A 24,543-nucleotide genomic window follows, 5' to 3' on the forward strand; every position below is an offset into this window, starting at 1 on the left:
TTTTTTAACTTTACAATATTGTACTGGTTTTGCTATACATTGACATAAATCTGCCATGGGTATACATGTGTTCCCCTTCCAGAACCCCCCTCCCACCTCCCTCCCCATCCCATTCCTCTGGGTCATCCCGGTGCACCAGCCCCGAACACCCTGTATCATGCATCAAACCGGGTTGTTTTTTTTTAATATTGTTCCCATGACTTCACTCTTCTATGCACTTACTTTTTTATTTATTAGATCCAGATGATCTGTTACTTTTCTGATCCGATTCTCCATTTAAACATTCTCAGCTTATGTGAAAACAAGCCAACAGTATGAGACACACCCTTTCCTAGCAGGAACATAAGCTCAGTCTGCTATCTGCGGACATATGACGACACGGGGTATCTGGTTCATGAGCATGACTAAGTGTTCTGCATTTAGCAAGCGGGCAATGACCAGGGCACAGCTCCAACTGCTGCTATGTGCTGGTTTTCCATGTTCTGGGGAGAAAAGGTCTTCTTGAAAATTGGCCTTGTATCTTTCTGATACTGGCTTCCAATAAACAAGGATCAGTCTCCCTGTGCTAGGAACTCGTCAGGCTGGATCCAAACACCAGGATTAGGACATCCCTCTGGGAGGTTTTTACACAAAGTCATATACTAGGTCATCCAGAGGCGGAGGCACCACAGAGATCCTCCTCCCCATTTTTCGGAAGTAAGGCCTAAAGAGAGGTAACACTCAACCATGGTCACACAGAGCCTGTGGCCAGAACATGGTGGGAGGAGAATGTGCACAGAAACCAGAGAAAGACTATGGTCAGAGTCACCCAGTCTCCCTGACACAGCTGCTCATTTCCACACTGCACATGCACACTCACAGGATACCCTCTGGAACCAGGAAATGCTAACAGTAGCCCAAGAATACATCTTAGCTGAACTCACCACTGTTTGGCTGACAGAGGCTGCCGAAGCTCTCCTGCTGAGAAATGGGTAGTGGTTTTGGGTAACGTAGTCCTCTGTGCCAGGCCCAAGTGCAATGTCCACCACCGAGCGTGAGCTGAGCCAAATCCAACTCTGTGAAGAGGGACCTTCCCAGAGCCTGGGTGAAGCCCCTGGCACTCTGAACACCTGCTCGGCCAGCCACGGCATACAGTGTGGGAAATGGGCGCACTTCCTTTTTCCAGCTGAAATGCTGAGGACTCTCCAGTAATGGGCAGAAATAGAAAGCCAAGATTTCAGCAGTTGTCTACAAAGTGGTATCCTCTGTCAAACAAAATATATCCAATCTGCCTTGGAGGCAGGTGCATTTCAAGTTGACCACATCAGGCAGCAGGGACACAACTAGAGAATCAACAGCAATTACTCAATGACAGACAAGGACCCCAGACACCAGAGGCAGAGTTCACCAGAATGAATGCTTCTGGCCTCCCTCCTGTCACTAATCCCTATCTCTAGGCAAATGAAGCACGTGGAGGGGGCAGGCAGAGCATCTTGTGACCCTGTCCAGACAAACCCGGATCCCTGGGAACTAGAGGACTCCCTCTGGAATTCCTGCCCCAGGAAAGAAGCCATTCTATTCCACTAAGATTATCTCCCAGACGTACAAGTGCCACAAACACAGAGGAGGCTCAGGCAATAAGAACTTTCCACTCAAAAAACTCGAGGAACAAATGCATACGTGGCACTAACTCAATTCACAGTGAACTCAATGTTTCCTCACATGCAGAAAAACCTACAGAGAATGAAACTTTAAAATATCTTAACTAATATCTCTGAGAGAATGGCTTCCTACTAGTTTTTACTTTCTAGGAATGAAGGAAAAGTTAAGGGATTCAACCCATTATTAACCAAATGAGGCAGAGGCAGCCTACTCCACCACTGGCAGGAACTCCTAAATCTCCAACAGTTATGTTAGCTACCTAAAAATGGTAGTTAAACTGCCCCATTGCTACCATTCACCATGGTAATTAAGACGTGTAAGGAAAATGGGATTTGTCTTTTTAAAACCAAATGAAAACAATAACATTCCATGACTTTATTTTAAATGGTGAAAAGGGATAACCTTAACTGAAACAACCACTTTAGGTTCCATCCAGCAAGAAGGCTTTTGTCCAGTCACTCAGAAGTTAAAAGTAAACGTTAAACGTCTATTATTAATCTAAAAATCCTGGAGAGTTAACCAGTTTAAAACTGCTCAATCTGACCGCCAACAGGATGTACTCAACATAATGGAAAACAATAGTGTGAAGTCACTGTTTACTTGAGTTTTAAATACTAAAAAGATGGGCAGATTTCTCTGCTCTGAGTTTAAAACCGGCCTTTTCACACCTTGGCGTCAGATAAGGAAGGCGCTGAGCCAGGTCACTGGTGAAGATGCAAGGTGTCACCTTCAAACTGTTCACAGCACACAGGAGGCGGTCGAGGTTCCCCTGACGCGAGGCAGGTTCCTATCTGGCCTGTGCGCCGTGGGGGCATCACCAGGGGTGCGGGGGCAGTCTGGCAAAGACACCAACAGGGAGCTCAGGAATGTACCAAGCATCTGGGGCCACATACACAGCAAGAGACTTAAAAGTGAAAAACAATATGTGGGAGGAAAAAACGACCACCTGTGAGAAGCAAGCACTACTCAACAGTCTATCAGACAGAAACACCATGTGAATGCCTTTCTCACTCGGAGAACTCTTGCAGACGCTCAGTGATCACAAATACCAAAAGCGGAGGTCCAGGAAGGACACTGGTTTCTGCTGATGGTGGTGTGGTTTTCTCAACAAAGGCAGGAAGGAAATAAAGGTCTTCTACCTGGGCACAAACCCACTCAGGTGCAAACACATCCCAGAGGAAGGGAAGAAAGACAAGGTTCAGAAGCCAGGGCCGAATGGCCATTTCTCCACTGGACCGTGATTTCAAACCTGGGTAGATTTTTAACATTCTATGTGATACAGCTCACGGAAAAACCAGCTCCTTTTACACTCCACTGAACTCCATATGCTGCTGTTAAACATTACGCAGTACTCAACTGCACACTGAAAACAATTGGGATGGTAAGTTTTATGCTGTTTATCACAATTTTTAAAAAATTTAACGGTTAAGGTGGCAAACTTTGTTATACATATTTTACTACAATTATAAACATTTTTTGAAACTCCACATCACTCAAGAGTTACACCAATTAGACTTTAGGAAAAACACTTACGAGACTTAGATCAACTTTTAATCATTGATTAAAAGTGCCTCAAGCAAATTCCCTGGCAGTCCAGTGGTTTGGGCTCTGCGCTCTCAATGTCCAGAGCCTGGGTCCGATCCCTAGTTGGGGAACTAAGATCCCATAAGCTGTATGGTGCAGCCAAAAAATAAATAAAAGTGCCTCGGGTAAGGCACCGAGGCTGGACAAGGATAAACTGAGAGCCCAAACACAAGGACCAGGCATAACTGTTCGTTTGGCTGCAGCAGCTGGAATAAGTGTGAGAGGTGGGTGGCCAGACCCAGCAGAAACAAGCAGGAATGAATTACTCCATTCACGTACCCTTTGGCATGAAAGGACCCAAGTAAAGTAAATTACAATTATCCCAAGACAGCCCCACAATAATTAACACTTCAGTGAATGTTTACCGACTACCTACCCAGTGCTATGTGTGAGGCTTCATTTGCTACACATGTAGTCTTTCCAAGTTTCATACAAAAATAAGTCAATTAAGATTTACATACATTACTAATAAGAGGTAATAAATGAAATACTTATATGTTATACACAAGAGGCAGCAATAAACTAAACACAAGTGTTTTTCAAGTAGGTGCTTACTAGAAGATACAAGTTGCAATGATACCCCAAACTTCCTCCGGCTATCCAACCCATCTCAGGAAAAAGGTAGGGCTGGGATAACACTGTAAGGGCAGGATGGCTGGGACCTGTTGGGTCACGGCTGGACGCCAAGGGTTGCCCAGAGAGTAAAGGGAGGAGCAGAGGTGCCCCTCCTGGAGGGGTCTGCGGCCACGTACGCTCTGCTGCCCTCTCCCCCACTGGCACCGAGCACCAAGCAGGCCCTCAGCAGATACCAGGGTATAGCGACAGGGTTTCCACTGAACCCCCAAAATGATTCGCCAAGCACAAAGCAAATAATCATCTGACTTCACACTCTGAGGGCTTCCCTTGTGGCTTAGCTGGTAAAGAATCCCCCTGCAATGCAGGAGACCTGGGTTCAATCCCTGGGTTGGGAAGATCCCCTGGAGAAGGGAAAGGCTACCCACTCCAGTATTCTGGCCTGGACAATTCCATGGACTGTATAGCCCATGGGGTCACAAAGAGTTAGATATGACTGAGCGACTTTCACTTCACTTCACACTTTGAAGTTAAAAGCTGAGCTTTCTGATATTTGTTTCCATTGTTCTACAAAAGACTAAAAATAAGTACCCTGGCTCAAAACTAACATGCTAATTAGGCTTCAGTGAATTAAGGTTAGAAAAAGATAGTTGACCGCTGGCGTTCCTGACCTAACTAGCTAATCAGATTTCAGAACAGAGGAGTGAGATGAAATATCCAGGAGGCCCCAGCTACTACCAGCTCCCTCCTCAGGTCCCCCATTCCCACAGCCCCCTTGACCCCGCCAGCAACCTCTCAATACAGGCCTCAGGAGCCAGACAAGGGAATCCCAGCCCAGCCCCTGGGAGATCTTGCACCTTCACAGGAAGATGCCATTGTTCTGGGTGTTTATCTAGGCAAATACGCAACCTTCAGCATTAAAGCTATGACCTGGGTGGGAGGTAGGAGAGAGGTTCAAGAGGGAAGGGACAAATGTATACCAATGACTGATTCATGTTGATGCATGGCAGAAACCAATACAATATTGTAAATCAATTATCCTCCAATTAAAAAGAAATTACAAAAAAAATTAAGCTCTGACTTGCTTTTGACTATAATCTTTTGGGGGGCCACACATTCTTAAGGCTCAACCATCAAGAACATTTCAATCATGCCAGAAATGGCCAGATCAACAAACCTTGTTTACAAAAGGACAAGACACAACTAGCACCCACTCCGTTTGCTCAGACTTTCTCGCTAGCAGAATTCCTTCCCTCCCACATATGGCTCTGTCCGACCTACCTCTGTTTACCTACCTAAGCCTTGCCACAGCTACAAAATCTAAATAATTGCAAACTTCTCTGGTTGGTTTTAGGGGTATGCTTCCAAAGGCTGGAGCAAAAAAGCCAAAAGATGGCCTTGCAGACTCTGGGAACCCCTGCGCTGGAAAGCCACAGTGACTCTGTGACCAGGCAGTGAAGCAGTGAACAAGACCAATGCTAAGAAGGTTATGCCATGCGTGACCTCAGAATCAGGCCTGGAGTGGAACGGACTTACATCCGGGTTGAACACAGCTGAAGAAACCCTTGAAGATGCCCTTGTCCTCACCTCCCACTGCTTCTACCTCCTCTTTCTGCAGGCTTTGATCCCTCCTTGAGCACAAAGGAAGAAGTGGGTGTCCACTCAGTAGTAATTATTTGGAAATTCCTTCATGACTTTTAGAACCCAAGGATTCAAAATTAAAAACAAAAACAGATAAGGGGAGGACAAATGCAGAGGACCGTCTGTCTTATCAAAAGGGTGCAGACACAATTTATCTCTTTCCAAGTACTGGGGAGACAGTAGCAGCTACCAAATATTGTACTTTTCAGCAGTGGCCAGCCTCCCCTGATGCACAAAGGTGTTGTTTTCTTCTTCCAAACAGAGCCGAGATCTTCTAAATTTCCAAGCTGAGCCACCATCAAGCAAGAGTGGACTCCCACTGCACGAATGAACAAAGATTCCCACCAGCCCATAGCTTCATTCTTCAGATACTCTTCACCTCTTCTTTTCCCAAGGATCTTTGACTAGCTTCTAATGCAAGCACCAAAGCACCCTGCACTCTTCCCAGGCTCTAGGTAAATCATTTGTGCTGGGAGCTAACTGCTTCTTTGTAAATGACAAGTTTATTTCATGTCTTCTCATTGCATACCAAATCCAGTGAATCTTAGAAGTTATGTGGCCTTAAGAACAGAGCTAATCAAGAGTCAGGAACCTCTTTGCATTTATCTTACACAGGGATGAAGCGGACATTGGGAGGGATTCATGGCAACACAGTCCCTCTAACAGGCTGGCCCCTCAAAGAACCACAGGGATAGCTGCTGCCCACCCATCAGAACGTCCTTGGTCAGGAAAGGAGACAGGAAGGTAGAAAGGTCACAGGCAAAAGAGAAAGTGTGAGTAAACTAGGTGGAGCTCTGTTTCTATCTTCTCAGACCCAAGCGGCCCCCCGTAGAGCCTGACTGATAAGAAAGGACTAGGTCTCTGCCTCTCCATGTGTTCCCTCACCTAGTTACCCCTTGATAAGATTTCTGTATGGGGGAGTGGGCGAAGCAGAGACCAGACAGTCAGGACAACAACCGACAGGAACTGGAAAGAGTGCCCTCCACACCCTGTTCAAGCTGTTTATTCTAAGGCAGCAAGCTAGGCTAGAGACATTTTAGTGTGCTGAGAAAATGGCCACAAAGACAGCAGTCCTCACTCTCTAGATGCCTTTTTAGGGTCCTTTCTGGGATTTCACTGACTGTTACAACCCAAGTAGATGTCTCACCATCAACGTGACTCAGAACTGGACAGGGAGCAAATGGAGCCTCGAGCTCCTTGGAGATGCTTCTCATCCGAAGGAAGAGAGCAGACTAAAGAGAGTAAATTCACCAGTTATCAAGAACATTTATCTAGAGAGCAGGTTTTTTTGTTTTCAAGTCAAGCTCTCTTTATTAACTCGTAATCCTCAGACACCTCAAGTCACTCAAGCTCTCTAAGGCTAAGAAGCAGGAAGTCACCCAGCACGCTCTTGACACCAGAGTTTGCCACCTCTCATAACCCAAAGATTAGTGCAGCTGCAAACTTGAGCAGCGGTCTCTGAGAGGGTCCACCCTGTAAACGATCGTAGCTAGTTCAAAGAAGAGCAATTTAAAGCGTGCATATGTTTTTTGGTTTACCTGCAATGCAACCAGGGACCTCAGCTATCTTTTGCTTTTACAGACAATTAAGTATTTGATTTTGACATTGACCATGGAACCAGTCAAGTGACAAGGCCTGAACCTCAACAGGCATATGAGACTCAGTGAGCACCTCACCCAGGACTGGGGTGCACCTGCCTGGTACTGGTTATTCCTCTGTAGTTCACATCCTGCAGGATGACCCACAGCAACGAGTAGAGGGCCTGGGCACCGAAGCCTGTAAGTGGTTAATGCACGGCAATTATTATAGGATGGAGCACAACAGGCTTTAAAGGAATCACGCCCGAAACATTCTCAAGGAGAAAGAACATGTTCTAACTTCATCTACACCTCAACAGGGAAGCAGTGGTCCTGCCCAACAGAACCTCAGATGTGGCGGCCCTCTGGGGATGGGACAGGAAAGAGGTCTGTGGTTACCAAAGGTTGCAGCAGTCTAGAGTACAGAGCTGCCAGCCTCGTAAATGCTGCTTCCTCGAGAAACCCACCCACCTCAGTCCTCCATTAACCAATTAACCCTTCACTATGCCTTCTCTTCTTTATTAAATCCTCAGAATAGCGACAGCCCAGGGGCCATATCTGATTTGTTCACATCATCTTAACAATGGCACAGGGGGAGCACGGGCCAGATCCAGGTCTCCCCACGACACCAGAACCCACCTGGGGAAACTAGGTCAAAGGCCACCTGAAACACTAGGACATATGAGCTTCATGACCTGGATGGATACTGCCATTACCCCAAAGCTCTGACAACAGAGCTTGTGGAGCTGGGCTTCAGGCAGTCCATAGCCCACAACAAGGGTCCCCGGCATCGATATTCAGATATATCCTTCCTCTTCAGAAATTAGCTCAGTGGTTCTGCTAATTTCTGTAATAGTTAAGCAGAAATAAATTATTTTTGAGCAGGTGAAATCTTCTTTTATTTTGTTGCTAAAGTCCATCTCACTCTGTTAATGTCGTGAGTTCACTTGTTCCACTTATAGCAAAAATCAAGAACTGGAACTCCTTTATTCAATTCATGAAATGCCTTTATTGAATTGCAACATGATTAAGTAACTGAATACAAAATTAGATTTATTTTAAAAGACTTCAGTAAATAAACATATGTACCATATGCATCCATATCCTGGCTTCTAACTGCTACTTCAACTAAAAGAAACCAAGGCTCCTTGTGGAAAGGGTTGACACCAGGCCGGGGAAAGGAACCTGAAACATCTTGTTGCACTGGAAAGTCAGGAAGTGCTCAAAGCACAATGGAGACATGTCAAAAGAACACAGGAGCCAGCCTGTGTTCCTGTTGGCCAAACCTGGGACAATCTGGGCCTCAAAATGAATAATGACAAGAATGGGTGATATCACACTAAGTTATCAATGTGAAACACATACACAAAGCAATGAATAGACAAGTGAAGGAGACGAGAAGGCTCTTGTTTGAGTGAGATGACAATACAGAAAGAGTGATGGTCTTAGAAGCATCACTGCATGCTGAAAGCAGAGGGTCCAAGTCTGATAAGGAACAGGATATTTACATAGTGTCCTCCCATGAATTACTTATTAATTGCAAAGGAAAAAACAGCAACTTCACAGAGGAAAAAACTGTTAGGTACCTTCCCAGCCAGGGCTGATCATCAGGACAAACCAGCATTGTGTACCTACTCACATGGGGCTGGTTATCAAAGGCACTGTTGGAACAACTGAGGAATCTAAACATGGAATGTATTAACAGATTAGACACTGTACCAATATGATATTTCCTCATATTGACAGACATATTGTGGTCATGTAAGAGAATATCCTTATTCTTGGGAAATACATGATTAGGTATTTAGGAGTAAAGGGGCATGGTGTTTGCCAATCACTCATAGATGGTTCAGGGGAAAAAAATGTATAGAGAGAAAAAAGAAAGAGAATGACAAAGCAAAAAGGAGGCAAAATAGAAACAAATAGTGACTCAAGGTAGCGTATTTAGGAGTTTCCTGTACCACGCGAGCAATTTTTCTGCAAGTCTTAAGTTGTATGCAAATTCTGAGTTACAAAGATATAAGCTATGTGACCTGAAAAGAAGCTAAGAGAAAGGAAGGTGGGGCGTGGTCTGCCTCTCAGAAACTCAAAGGAAGGTGGGGCGTGGTCTGCCTCTCCTCTCAGGACCTCAGTTCTTCCCCGAAAGAGCAGCAGTATTCATCGGCAGTTGTGAGGCAGTCAGTAGGTGAGCTCTGTGAACCGTGATGGCTTAGTAACCCTCATCCTTCCACTCTCCTCACACCCTCGCACTCTGTCCACCAGCGTTCAGGTTCCAGGCTCCAAGCTCCGTGACTACGTGATTCAAAACACAGCCCACCAGGCCCCTAAGTCCTCCTCTATAAGGCGAAATGGGAGTATCTTAAAACCATTTCCCTCTAGAAACACTACAAATACAAAGTACACCAAAAAAAGACTTTGTTTATTTAAAAGTGACTCGGATGATAATGGAAGAAAATGTCACACTGGGGCCTGAAATTACTACACTGGGCTATGTTTGCTCAAGATTAAAAATAGTTTCATCCTTCCTTCCCAGGAGCCTTTCTGTCCTGGAGGGAAAAAAACCCTGACCAGACCTTCACCAAGTTCAGAGGCCCCAGAGCTAAACACAAGCTCTGGGCACGCTGAAACCAAAGTTTCCCAGTATCAGATTTCCCACTAACAATCCCCGGGCATGATACAGAAGACACACAGTAAGCCTTGCAATGATGCCATCAGCTGTCAGGTCCTTCGGACTCACTGCAATAAAAGTAATTCACATGAAGGTGAAACAAATTTCACCAATATCCTACAACGTACGTACGTGAGGCTGGGTTTCTTCAGCAGCTTTCCACAAATGACACATTTAACATTATCTCTAAACACCTAAACTAGGGCATGTCTTTTTATTTCACTCTTAAAGTTCAAATGGAATCACATAGCTCATAACTATTACTTTTTACACTTTACTAGAACTGGAAGACCTCAGCCAGAGTGAGTAGATCCACCTCCTCACCCTCTACTGCTGCTTGTGGCACAGACCTGTCCAAGTATCCTGCGTGTTCTGGTCTGAAGGGTGCTCTCTCCCTCTCAGACGTGCATGCTTCTGGCAAGAAATTGGAGGATAAAATCCTAGATGTAGAATTGCTGGGTCAAAGGTTATGTACCTTAGAACTGCTAGACTGGCAAAATACCCTTCAATGTCCATTCCAACTGAAACATATGAGTGACTTTTCCCTTTCACTAAAACTGAGTTACTGTTAAACTCCTTCATTAATAACATGAGATGGAAGAGGAAGGAGGGAGGGACTGGTTGAAAGAATATGAGACACCCTGCCCCTCTCATGCTGTTGGGATTAATGGGCAGGGTGGGCAGCAGGTGTCATAAACTCAAGCTGGGAGTAATGGTGCTTCATAGTTAGCCAGCATGAAAACAGGGGAGTGTGAGTGTCCAGATGACTAATGAATCAAAACACAGCGCTATGTTTTTCTAGTCAGACTTGACTACCTCAGAGGAAAATTGCTATGAAAAATTTACGAGCTAATTACTCCCAATAATAAGGTATCTGTGGTGCTCTCTGCTCCTATTGTGGGCCAGCCCTGGGCCAGGGTGCCTCCTGGGCCCACCCCAGAACAGCTCTGGGCTCAGGGTAGCGGGGACGCAAATACAAGTGCTGAGCCCAAGGAGGACAGGAGAGGGACGCTAGAGGGTACTTGGGGGCTCCCAAGTCTAATCTTCATACTGTAGCTTCACTTTTCTGAAAAACATTAACCTTTTCTAAATCGTATTGCTGAATCTAAGTTTGAGGCCTGTTGTCTTTCACCTGAGGGGCAGGGTCTCAGAGGAATGCTGGAGCCCAGCTGTCCTGGGGGTCACACCCTCCAGACTCCAGCAGCACTGGGGGAAGAACCATGTGTCCCAGGCCCGTGAAGCCATCTGGGACAGGGAGTTGTGTGTCTGAGCACAAAAGAAGTACTCACCAGTCCAATCCCATCTTCCTCTTGGATCAGCCTAACTTGTACACATGACAATTAATCCAACGGAAAGTGGTGCCCACCACAGTGACGGACATACCAAAGTCCTAAGATGACCCTCCCAGCTCTACACCATGCTGGCTCCTGGTTCAAAAGCTGCCGGAAAAAGCAGGTGACACAGGCAACTCGGTCAAGATGAAGAGTAAACAGCAACTGGGAACCACACTCTACCATGAGGACCATGATACAAACCCCGAGTGAAGGACACGAGGACAGAGAGGAGCAGGAAGCCCTTCAGCAGCTGCTGTGGTTCCATTACCTTTTACAGGTACACGTTAAACTACTGATGGATGAAATGACAGGATGTCTGAGATGTGCTCCAAAACAATGGGGGGTGGAGGGGGACAACAGTCGGGAGTGTGAATGCACAAGACTGGCCCACTGATGGATGGAAGTTGATGGGTGTTGGGGCTGGTGACAGGCCCATGGGATGCATGTATTACTGCCTTTCAGTGCACTAGAAATTCTCCACAAGACCAAAAAGAAAAGACAACAAAAGGCATACCAAGAAAATTCCCAGTAATTTAAATGCGAAGTGTATCTAAGTCACTCTTAGGTGTTAGAAGCCATGGAAAAGAATGGTTTTTTATCAGTATTATTCATGATAGTCAAAAGTTAGAAACTACCCACATGTCTACCAACAGGAAAAGCAGTAAACTGGGGTATATTCATATGTGAAATACTATACAACAAAAGAGAACAAACTGCTGTACAGACCCACAAAGATGTCAGAGACCTAACATTCAGCAGGCAAAGACAGGCACATCAAAGTACATATATACTCTATATCATTCCACTTACAAAAAGGTCAAGAGCAGTAAGACTGGGCTCAAAGCCAGAACAGTGGTTACCTCTGGGGAGATGCTGATTGGGTAAAGGCATGATAGAACCTACTGGAAATAGTCTATCTCTTAATCTCAGTGGTATATACATATGTAAAACTGTCAAGCTGTACATTTATGATTTATGCATATTACTACATGTAAATTTTGCCTCGGCTGTTTTTGATACTAACAGTAAAAAAAAAAAAAAAGTCAAACACTACTAGTCAGCAGGCGATTCAGTGAAGCAACATCTATAACAGAACAGATTCTCAAGAATGAGATGCCTCTGCTCCGGCCTGGGATCATTTTGGTCGGGGTCTGCTACCCACCTGCCACTTGTTAACACTTGAGGTAAAAGCAAGGACTCCCTCTAAGGACCTTCCCTCTTAGGAGTGAAGAACACCAGAGTGGCCAACACCAGAAAACATGGCTTTAACTCCTGCTTCACCACCTAAGCAACCAGCCATAGCTGCGGTATGGACCTCACCAAATTCCAAGGAATTCAATTCTTAAAAGTAGTGGTACAGACCTCGAGTACAGGACATCCAGCGCTCCCCTCCCCGCCATGCCCACTGCTGACATCGGCTCCTTTGGGCAGCTCCTGAGCAGTGCCCAGTAGCCTCCCTGGCCCTTCCACCAGCCCAGCCCACGCCTCCCTGACTCTGGAATTCCTTACATTCTCCTCCCTAAAGGACAACCCTCAGAAAACTTGGATTCAAGACAAAAAAACAAAGCCTGGTCAGCCTCCTTAGGCCTAAGCAACCTTCATGCACACAGAGGATGCAAAAATCTGAATGTACCTGGCTTCAAAAGTATTTAAGCGTAAAAATAAATGGAATTTTTAACGTGTGACTTAACAGCACAATGAAAACACCACAGGCACGTGGGAGTGTCATGGCACCGGGGTAAGGCCAGATCATTTCTGGTACATCAATCACAAGACACCTCTTCCCAGGGTCAGTTCCCATCTGAAGGGCAGTGGGCTTGCTATATATTGGGTTGGCCAAAAAGCTCATATGGGATTTTCCGTTACAGCGTATGGAAAAACCTGAACGAACTCTTTGGCCAACCCCACTCGCAGGTATAGGCCAGCCGTGAGCAGAGCCCTGATCCTCTAGGGCCTCACGTCAACAGCTGGCCCAGCAGAGGTCCTCTGAGGTGACCACGTAGTTGGCCCCACACCAGACCCTGCTCAGGTTGCCCATCAAACTTTGGGGTAAGCTGGGGTGGGCTTCAAACAAGTCCCTGGGCCTGAACCCTGAGGCTACCCTCACATAGAAGCAATGTGCATCTTGGCCCTCCGCGTGTCCACCTCTCCAGCCACCAGCCAACAGCACTGGCAGCTGACACACCTCCCCATCCTGTCAGGTGAGTCTCTGCACCCAGGGCTTGAGAGCAGCAGGTGCAGCCACGACCACAGCTCACAAAGGGTCCCATTATCCTCCCAACCTCCCTGGCCTGACAGCGCAGATATGGCGAAAGACTATGGAGTCTGGCTGCTCTCTAAGCTCTGACGACTGGGGCTGTGAGCGCCCTACGTGGAGAAGGCAGAGGCGCTGGCTTGGGGAGAAGGGCAGTGTGGAGGAACGAGGGAGAATCCACCTCGGTGAATTAGGTTGTTTTTTAAAGTTATGACTCTTGTTTTGTATTTATTTATTCATTAATTTTTGGCTGTGCTGGGTCTTCGTCCCTGAGTGCAGGCTTTTCTCTAGTTGCAGTGCATGGGCTTCTCACTTTGGTGATTTCTCTTGTTGCGGCTCAAGGGTTCCAGGACGTGGGGCTCAGTACTTCTGTGGTGCACGGGCTTAGCTGACCCGCGGCATGTGGCATCTTCCCAGACCAGGGATCGAACCCATGTCCCCCTGCACTGGCAGGTGGATTCTTAACCACTGGACCACCAGGGAAGTCCCATCAGCGAATTAGACCGGAGAACAGCTTTTTCCCCTTGCCACACCTATCACACCCGTGCTGGAGAAACTGGTTCGACAAGGACGGCGGAGCCACTGAGAGGCTGAGCAGGCCTGGCCTCTCCTCAGGCCCCACTGTCCTGCCACAGAAGTGGCGCTCTGGGTCCCTGCCTATGAGCAAGATACGGAACAAAAGGAAAGCAAAGGCCCAAACCACCTCCACCTTGCCAGAAGGACCAGAGCTGAGGCCGATCGAGCCTTTGGATCCAGCTACAGAGTCACAGTGAACACAGAGGAGGGTGTGCTGATCTGTACCCTGGGACACACTTCTCAATCTGGACCGGGAGAGATCCCACAGGTCTAATGGCCCAAGTTCTACAGCAGATAACTGCCAGGAAACAGGACAGAGCGGGGAAAATGTAGATAAATAAACTTAAAACACATGCTAATTAAAAGAAAAGGTGGACAAATTAAACTGCAGTGCCTAAGGACAGACATTTGGGAGAGTAAAACCATTAAAAAAAAAAAAAGTAAGGAAACGGATATAAAAGGACAGCATGGGGTCACCTTGGGAAGGAAGGGGAAAAGCGGGCTGTGGCAGGATTGGGGAGCACTGAGAAGCCTCTGGGGGAACAAATAAAGCTCTTTTCTTGACCTTATAATTTACTAAGCTCTACTTTTTTTGGAGGGGGGTGGGCTTATTTTCTCCATTTTTGTTTTATTTTTACACTAGTGAAGTTTTTTCCAAGTCAAAAATATATTAAAAAACAAAAATAAGATTAAGTAAACATAAAAACCCACTAGGGCTTCCCTGGTGGCTCAGCTGGTAAAGAATCCACCTGCAGGGCTTCCCTGGTGGTCCAGTGGTTAAGAATCCACCTGCCAATGCAGGGGACAGCGGTTCGACCCCTGGTCCAGGAAGATCCCACATGCCGCAAGACAGCTAAGTCTGTGAGTCACAACTGCTGAAGCTAGAGCCGGTGCTTGGCAACAAGAGAAGCTCCGCTTGCCACAACTAGAGAAAGCCTGCACGTGGCAACAAAGGCCCAGCACAGCCAAAAATAAATAATTAAAAATTAAAAAAAAAAAAAAAAGAATCCACCTGCAATGCGGGAGATCTGGGTGTGATCCCTGGACTGGGAAGATCCCCTGGAGAAGGGAACGGCTATCCACACCAGTATTCTGCCCTGGAGAATTCTACAGTCCACAGGCCGCAAAGAGTCAGACATGACTGAGTGACTTTCACTTTCAAACATAAAACCAGTCCTGGAAGAGCTTGAGGGCTTTGCGAAGTAGCATTTGCAGAAAGAGAATCGCACCAGGAAGCGTGGAAAAGAGAGGGTGGCCTCACAGGCAATTGGGAGGGGACGTCCTCTAATTCAGGGGTTCGGCCTTGGGAACCACCACTGGCGGCTCACCCAAGTCCCACACTCTCCAGTAGCTCTGCTGGTTGTTAAGCTGGTATTGCAGTTGTAACTGGTTCCCACGGGCAGAGTAGTGTAGTTTTTTAAACTGGGTGCCCCCAAATCCTGACATGTCTAGTCATTAGTCCCTGCACAGCAGATTTTCCTGACTCCCAGGGCCTGAAGGGTTTTTAACTTGCTCCCTTGCAAAGCACACCAGCACTGCCTTTCAGGCCCCTCAACTCAGGGCGAGTCCAACCTCACAGCCTCTGTTTCTGTTCAGTTGGCTCTATCTATGTGGCCAGAACTCTGTCACCTCAGGCCAAAGTCACTATACTCATCTCCCACCCCTACCACTAGCTGACCTGGCCCATGGTGGCTTCCAAACCCCACCCTTCATCATCCCCAGACAATAACCCCTTGCACCCCTGCCTCCTACCTCCTCCGCTGACTTGGGGATTTAACAATGAAAACAGCCAAGTTCCTCCACACACTGGGAGTGACCTTCTCCCTACTGACCTCTTTCCAAGGTTCACGTTCCCTAATTCCCCTCCCATCTGCTCTTGCAGCTTCCCCAATTATCCCCAAAGCACCCCCCCCCAACACATACACTCTCATCCAAATCAGCACCAAACCAAAGGGGCTCCCCACAGTTAACTCTGCCAACTCCCTTAAACTCCAGCTCGAAGGCCCTGCCGGAATCACAACTAAGGAATGGCATCAGGGTCAGGAAAGAGCCCCACAGGTCACAGACACCTCAGTGTGTACCTGTATGTCAGCCTGGCTTTGAAAATAATCTATTACTGCCTGCCAGCTCTGTAAGGTCCTCTCCCTGATCCCTCACATCACACACCTTAAAATATATATACAAAATACAAATGACCTTAATCCAGTCCCCCACAATCTCTGACGGTTTTAATACTTCTGTGCTTCAGACAACCTAAATGAGCAGCCTAGCGAAGGAACGTGGACCTCACTATGTACACCTCTGGGCGTCCTGCTTTCTCCACCCCAGATCCAAATCTGAAATCAAACTGCCAAGGTCAATGATCCCCTCACAATGGTAAGGAGTCTGCAGTGCCTGCAACAGAAACGGACTACTTCCACAGCAGGGTTTTCTTCTCTTGTCCTGAGCATCAGCTCCTCACAGTGGCCTCCTCTGTGAGGCCCTGCCCTGACCCTTCTCCCAGGCTGGGAAAAGCCCTGTGGGCTCTGCTTCCTTTCAGAGGGTTTAGTGACCATTTAGAGATTTTCCGCTCCCCTCTGGGGGGTATGACGTCATCTTCTTATCTGATAAGAGCCGACAGCTTTATCCTCAATGCCTCTAAAACAAAGGTCAGAGACCAAATGCCTTCACTATCTGGAAATCACCTGGAGCCTTCTCCAGTGGGAACCCACAGGCAGCTCCCTCTGGACACAGAATCATAAAGCCTGGTGCTTTCATTATCTGGAGGCTGGAACCAAATTTTTGTCTTTAGGATAATTATCCTCCACTCAGAAATCAGGCAACAGTGCCTGTACCCTTATCTTCCTTATACTCCGCAGCTCTAAGCTCGGTTTGTCCCTCAGGGAGTCAAGGAAGCCCCAAACACTTCAGGTTTCCAGGGAGGATGCTGACTTTACAGAGTAAGGTTCTGACATTCCGGACTAAATTCATCCTACTAAGCAACAAATTTTAAGTCTTAAAATTCCTGTTCTAAAGAGTTCCAGCCCTACAGCTCAGCTGGACTGTATGTTCCAGGTATAGAAACTGCTGCTGCCCAACATTCAACCAGGCACGCCCACTGGCTCCAAGTCTCTTAAAATGCATCTGCTGGCTGAAAAGTCAGTTTTCTAAGTTACCTAGTCAAGAAGTCATATGGTCACATGGGGAAAAAATAAGCATATGTAAAAAAAAAAAACAAATAAGCATACGGGTAGCCCTTTGAAAACCAAGGGCTTTTCACACCAGGCATGCAGTGCAGTTGAATGTTCTGAGAGAGATAATTATACAAAAGAAAAAGGAAATCAAGCACTTTTAGTCAATCAATTCAACTGACAACCTTGCCAGGCTGAGCTCCTTCTACTGCACTAGTGAGGCTCGAGAAAACAAGCTGGGCACATCGAAGAATCGCCAAAGGAACTCCTTAAAAATACAAACAACACTGTCTAGCTACTAAAACCCTTGATCCTCAAACTATTTTTGTCTTTTATTCATCTCGCTGGGGCCAGTCCCTCCTGGATCAGCCACCCTAAGAGAGACACCACAGTGCTCAAAACTCCACAGGTGAGCGAGCAGTCAAGCCAGTGCTGCTTTCTGGGAAGCACAGATGGGAGAATCCCAAGGACAGAGGAGCCTGGACACAGAAGTCCACAGGGATGCAAAGAGTTAAACATGACTGAAGTGACTTAGCATGATGGGTTCATAGTCTAAGGCTTTTTAAAAAAATATATAAGATACTACTTGGTGCACATAAAATATAATCTATTACATATGTAAAATAAAACACAATTTAAAAAAACTCTGAATCAATCACTTAGCCTAAGAAACATGTCCAGCCTTTATTAAATATTGGGCTTCCCTGGTGGCTCAGATGGTAACCAATCCACCTGCAATGCAGGAGACCCAGGTTCAATCCCTGGGTTGGAAAGATCCCCTGGAGAAGGAAAGGGCAACTCACTTTAATATCCTGCCTGGAAAATTTCACAGAGCAGCCTGTCGGGCTACAGTCCAAGGGGTTGCAAAGAGTCAAGATGCGACTAAGCGACTGACACTTTTTTTTTTAATTATTAAATATTGGGCTCTCGAGTTTACACCAGAAAAAGGACAAGTGTAAGAATAACAGGTACCAATTATGGAGAGGTATAGGACTCACTACCAGGAAGTTTTACTTTCTCTTCAGCAGCCTATGGGGATGATAATCTCTCCCAATTTTACTGAGGCAGGGGGGACAAGGGAGCTCAGGACCTCTGGTAGATTCCCTTCTCAGGCTCAGGTTTCTACTGCTGAGGGTACTCAGTGTTTTCACTGTCCAACCTCATCGAACTTGTACCACAGACCCTTGCCTGTCTTGCTAAACAGCAAGGGCCTTTAGTGGGTAGACCTCACCTCTTGGGAGGTCACGACCCAAGAGACCATAGCATGACGAAGCACTATCTGAAAGAACAACTCTCCTTTAGAAAACTCAATATCATTTATAAAAAGAGCTGGCATCTGCAGTGTTATCTCAGCACAGCAAGTTTTATTTCTTTAATTGGTAAAAACGAGTGCCACTCCCAATCTTAAAACAGAGAAGGAAGCAGATTACTCTGCTCAGGTAGCAGGTTAAAATAGGCTAGAAATTTTTTTTTCCTGTAATAAAAGAAAAAAAAAAGTAGGAAGGCAAACATCCAGAGCAGTGCAAGTACCAGCTGCTCCTTTCACAAGACACTTCCCAGAAAACAAAGAAACTGTGCATGTTGAAGCCTCACGGGAAGAATGGATTTTTTTTTTTTTTACTATGATCAAGAACAATTTCAAACCTAGGCATTCGTGGTACAGTGGGTAGCTTAGCCGCCTTCCAAGAACAATTTCCAGGACCGTTCCAAAGTCAACCTACCTGGGTTTCAGAGGAGCAAATTTCTCCGTAGCCTTCCAGGCAATCAATACAGACCTCACGTAGAAAAGGCCTTCGCCAACTCCAGGAAGGCCTGACTGGGCTCTCTCCATCCCCCGTTCCACTACCAGCTCGCTCAACTACCCTTCACATAACCTGCTAAACAACTGCTGATGACAAATCTGGCTCCTTATCTGAAGCCGACACCCTTGAAAGAGAAGCAGCCAGTAACCACTATCTGTTCACTCTTTAAGTCATTAAGGTCTCCCTTAAATTATTAAGCATCTCTTACATTTTTTTTCCAAGGACACACTGGCCTGGGGTCAGGAGAACTACCTGATGGGTAAGGCAGTTTGGTATCAGGAGAGAGCTCTGGTATCCAGAACAAGCCTCTTTTTTAAAAGGCTGAGTCTCAGGACTTCCCTGGTGGGCCAGTGGCTTAGACTGCATTCCCAATGCAGGGGGCCTGGGTTCGATCCCTGGTCAGGGAACTAGATCCCGCATGCTACAACTGAGAGTTCCACATGTCGCAACTAAGACCCAGTGCAGCCAGATAAATTAAAAAAAAAAAAAAAAACATTTTAAGTTGAGTCTCTCTGGCTTTCCCTATCCCATATTCCAGCATTTCACATCTTCAAGTTCTACAGTTGATTAAGGCCACAGTAAGTTTTCCCCCAGCTCTACTGAGATACAACTGAAGGCCAGAATAAATTTGAAAAGCAAGAATCTGAAGTCCAGTTTCATTCACAAACAGATTAGTCCGATGCTTCCCAGTGGATTCAGAAGACAACTCCCCAGCCTCCTGTGACCAGGCACTCAGCCACCCTTGGGAGCAGCAGGCCTGCCTCTCCAAATATGGCCTGAGATCTGCCGCACGAGTGAGCTCAGCCCTGCAAAGGGGTCCACAAGAATGCTGACCAAGACATGACAAAATCAGAGGGCAGCCCCGAGGGCAAACACAGCACAGGCACCATCGCTCAGAACACTCCTGAATGGCAGGGCAGCCTGTGAGGAAATGATGGCTCGTCGGGCTCGTGGCCCCCTCAGCATCCCGTCGCCACAGCAGACTGAACAGAGGCCACGGCAGGCCGGACACTTAAGTGGAGGGCTGTGCACAGCCCACAATGGGCCCCATTCTCCCTGGAAGCGCATGGCAGGAGGGGAGAGGGGAGACCGGGACATTCCTTCACCCCCTCACATGGAGGGAGAGGGCACAGGCAGCCCAGGGCAGCAGAGGCCTGCCGAAGAAGACAGCCTGAGCAGCCATTTTCCTTTCGAGCTGCACAAGCCAGAAAGGACCCCTCCTGAAAAACCAGGAGTCCTGAGGTGCCAACTGATTAAGTCATGTGGATTAGATGGCCTACACAGGTGTCCTCTCTCTGGTCAACAGTGTCCAGCCAGAAGGGAAAAAAAAACCAAACACTCAGGCACCTCTCAGTCCCCGTCAGCCCAGGGCTCGTACTGCAAGAACAATCAACTTTTCCTGCTAAAGATTTCTTCCCAGGGCCCAGGAATCCAGTCACTTTTTAGTCTACTTTTAAAACTGGATAAAGCACATGTTCAGACTGGCAAACATTGTGTTAAGTCTATACTATTGACCCTTCTGACAAAATATTGTGATCTTTTCCAGGTAAGGAGAAGCAACAGCTGGGAACAACCCAGAGAAGGAAAGGAGACAGGAATTCTGTTATCTGTGACTTTAATGAATTCTATTTTTAGATCTTTAATAAAGAGTTTCTAGTTTCCTCCTACCAAATTTCTCTACTCAGGCAATTCAGCCTTCCCAACACTGCTCAAAAATCTAAAAATAAAAGACACTTAGTCCAAGATGCTTAACATAACAGGTAGAGCAAAGTTCTCGACACTTCCTCATTTTCCACAAGATCCAGAATGCCCCCCTGCGCAGGGACTACTCATCAGGCTAGTCTCCGCTATTCCAAAACCCAGTAAGTGAGGCTCCCTGAGGTCAGGGCAGATCCAATGCAAAGACAATCCACCAGCCCAAGCAGAAGCAGGCACAGGATATTTACAGCAACAAGAGATGAATGCTTTATGAGAGCATTTCTTGTACAGTAAGGGCCCAGAAAATAGATGGTGTACCATGTGATTAATAACCAAATAAAAAGGAAATAGTATTTGCAGTTCTATCATTGACTTCATCATTTTTCTCAGCAAAAAGTGGCTAAAGAATCAACCCAGCCCTGAAGAACAACTAGGCTAATTAAAAGAGGCATTTCCGAAAACCAAGGCAGAACTGGTTCACTTCTGCCACAGACAGCCTTGGGAGCCTCCTTAAGTAATCCTTTATCAACCCCTGGAATTCCTGGGGGAAATGTTCCCAGTACAGTGAGAAGTAAAACAGAGACAACTCTAACATTTGCCAATACAGGCATCTTCCAATTCCACAAATTTGTTTCAATACATACACATTAACACCAGCTATTAGAAAGGACTCTGTAAGCAGCACTTCTTATTTGTGGATTCCCATACTCCATACACAAAAACTCAACATCCACAGAAATGAAGACCAAATGCCAAAACAGACAAAAATGGGCACTGGCCTCTCTTTCCCTGAGTATGACACATCCTTCCAAGGGCTTCACTCATCCTTAAGCTTCCCTCAACTGGCACACTCCCCTATATTTAGGGTATCCGAGGGCTGTGACTGCCTCAGGAAGAATGAATCTGTGGCTACACATACCCCCAATGGCAGGGAATATCGAGTCTTGGCCTCGATGCAGCTTTAAAAATTGCACACCCACGCAAGTCACAGAAAAGGGACTAGGGAAAATGTACACAGTGCTTAAAAAATGACCTTCAATACAAACCTGCTTTACTTGATGTTATAAATGGGCTCCTCCAAAACTGTAAGTCACACTGCACTTTTTCCAAAAGTTTTATATTTAATATTGTGGAGGTAAGAATAAAATTCTAAAAAAAAGAAAAACTATGTACAAAGATGTCAACCGCAATATTATCTACTATAACTAAAGTAAGATTAACAACTGTGTAAGAACTGAAGGCAGGTTAACCATCAGAAATGTTATATTTATAGAACAATGAATACTATAATGTTCGGAGGGCAAAAGCAAGATTAAAAATTAAATTTTAACTTGGTAAAAGTGCTGCCCAAGGGCCATCTCTGGAGGACACCCAGGAATCAGGGGATGCCGGCTGCTTCTAGGGAGGGCAAGCAGGGACTGAGAAGGCAGATGGAAGAAAGATTTCTTTCCCCTGTACAAAAATCCTTTAGAACTTTTTGAGATTAACTGTGTGTTAGCATTTGCTATTTAAAGAAGGAATAATGTTGGGGAAAACAAGAGATTTGCCCCTTACTTTCGACTTTTATCTTCCACGTTTCTTTTTTTAAATACATGTATTATTTAATACAGCTTTTACCCCACCACAGTGTTTTAAAATTCCATGATCATTTTGCCAAGTACGTGATTATCCCTCATCTTGCTTTAGCAGCAATCTCCCTTTCCAAGTACCTTTCTTCAGGCTCTAGTGCCAGGCTGCTTTAAAAGCCTTATCTTAAGGGGACTTCCCTGGTGGTCCAGTGGTTAAGACTCCTCACTTCCACTGCAGAGGGACTAAGATCCACATCCCGTGCAGCAAGGCCAAAAAAAAAAAAGCCTTATCTTCTTGGAGAGCAGAAGCCCTACAGGAAAAGAAGGAACCAATATTGGTGAATGTCCACAACCAAGGCAGCATTACATACACCACAACCACCACATCCAAAGGAAGTGGGGCGTGCCGCTCAATCTGCCCACACCACCAGTCACCCTTTATTGCCAAAGCATGACAAAGAAAATGAAATGTCTTCTGCAGAGTCAATCTAGGATCAAAAAATTATAAACAGCTTCAAAACATGTAAAATTAATTTCAATGTCTAAAATTTAGACAGGGGTATTTTCAAAAACAATTAGCTCAAGAAGGTGTAACTGAGAAGCAAAACCTCATATTAAATGCATCACAGGATGTGTAGGTTAAAGACACTGTCATAAAAATGAATTTTTATATTCAGCTGATTATTCCCATTAGGATTCTACTTGCAAAATATAAATTAAGTCAACATACTGCAAAAGTTCATTCAGATTTACTTCACTCCAGCAGAGAACACAGGACAGTTTCATCAACTTAGACACGCTCAGTTCATGATATTGTACCACGGCATGCCATCCATCATTCCACCCTGGATCCAGAGCCAAGCTAAGAAAATGCTTAGGTCTCTCAAACGCAAGGAATGGGAAAATAGGAAACCCTATTCACTAGGGCTAAATTAAGCCCTCTGGCTGGTGTAATTTTGTAAACTACTCTAAAACCCTATTTATAGAAATTGCTATCTGAGCAGTATCACTGACTAATGATCAGAGTGAAGAGTTGCGGTCAAAAGGCGAAGCAGGTTATGCAACTCACAGGAAGACTACTTTAAATTAGTGCCCAAAGGCATGGGCACACAAAGACCTACTGGGAAATGACCAGATTAATCACTGGCATATTCAAAACCACCAACACCTTACTCCAGGACTGGAGTGTCAACCCAGGAAAAGCAGAGAAAGATGGGGGCGTAAGCAATAACACAGTAACACTGACAAAGGCACAAAAATACTCCTGAACATGGAGGAGGGAGAAATCCTTGACCAATACACAGAGCACCTAGAAGCCCACACTACCTGTATTCTCGCTCTGAGATCCCTTATGGTTCGATACTCTAGTCTCCCTCGGGGTCCCCTTCCATGTTCACACCAGCATTTCTTAATTCTTTGATACTCTGGAAGCCTCCAGCCTCCAAGTGGTTACACTCTGCAGTGGCTCAAATCTAAACAACATACCCTGGAACCTAGAATATTGAATCAAACTTCTCATTGCTGACTTCCCACACTGGTTAGGAAAAAAACTCTTAAGATGGGACTTCTCTAGTGGTCCAGTGGCTAAGACTCTGCTCTCCCAATGCAGGGGGCCCAGGTTCGATCCCTGGTCAGGGAACTAGATCTCACATGCCCCAACTAGGACCTGGCACAGCAAATAAAAATATTAAAAACAATAAAACTCATAAGACCTCACTCTTATTCTTGCCCACCCACAAAATGAGTCTATCACCACTTGCCATTCAGCTAAGCTAGTTATGTGCCTCTTAATCAAGAAGGCTATGAGAAACCTGTATGCAGGTCAGGAAGCACAGTTAGAACTGGACATGGAACAACAGACTGGTTCCAAATAGGAAAAGGAGTACGTCAAGGCTGTATATTGTCACCCTGCTTATTTAACTTCTATGCAGAGCACATCATGAGAAACGCTGGGCTGGAGGAAGCACAAGCTGGAATCAAGACTGCCGGGAGAAATATCAATAACCTCAGATATGCAGATGACACCACCCTTATGGCAGAAAGTGAAGAAGAACTAAAGAGCCTCTTGATGAAAGTGAAAGAGGAGGGTGAAAAAGTTGGCTTAAAGCTCAACATTCAGAAAACTAAGATCATGGCACCTGGTCCCATCACTTCATGGGAAATAGATGGGGAAACAGTGGAAACAGTGTCAGACTTTATTTTGGGGGGCTCCAAAATCACTGCTGATGATGATTGCAGCCATGAAATTAAAAGACGCTTACTCCTTGGAAGGAAGGTTATGGCCAACCTAGATAGCATATTTAAAAGCAGAGACATTACTTTGCCAAAAAAGGTCCATCTAGGCAAGGCTATGGTTTTTCCAGTGGTCATGTATGGATGTGAGAGTTGGACGGTGAAGAAAGCTGAGTGCCAAAGAATTGATGCTTTTGAACTGTGGTGTTGGAGAAGACTCTTGAG

General features: G+C 45.9%; 1 protein-coding gene across 10 annotated transcripts in view; it reads right to left on the bottom strand.

The window, feature by feature from the left end:
* Positions 1–24,543, bottom strand: part of DAG1 (dystroglycan 1) — a 52,519-nt gene that overhangs the window by 20,635 nt on the left and 7,341 nt on the right. For 4 of the 10 annotated variants that reach the window (XM_081525525.1, XM_081525523.1, XM_081525524.1 and 1 more), the window contains exon 2: positions 22,228–22,397. The exons of 5 other annotated variants lie outside the window; for them this stretch is intronic. The gene's annotated coding sequence lies outside the window, so the exon portion shown is untranslated. Of the gene's footprint in view, positions 1–222; positions 291–22,227; positions 22,398–24,543 lie in introns of all 10 variants that reach the window. One more of the 10 variants, XM_081525519.1, reaches the window with a different exon arrangement.

Source organism: Giraffa tippelskirchi, chromosome 9 (genome assembly GCF_054371585.1).
Source record: "Giraffa tippelskirchi isolate mGirTip1 chromosome 9, T2T-mGirTip1v1.2.pri, whole genome shotgun sequence".
Taxonomy (NCBI): domain Eukaryota; kingdom Metazoa; phylum Chordata; class Mammalia; order Artiodactyla; family Giraffidae; genus Giraffa; species Giraffa tippelskirchi.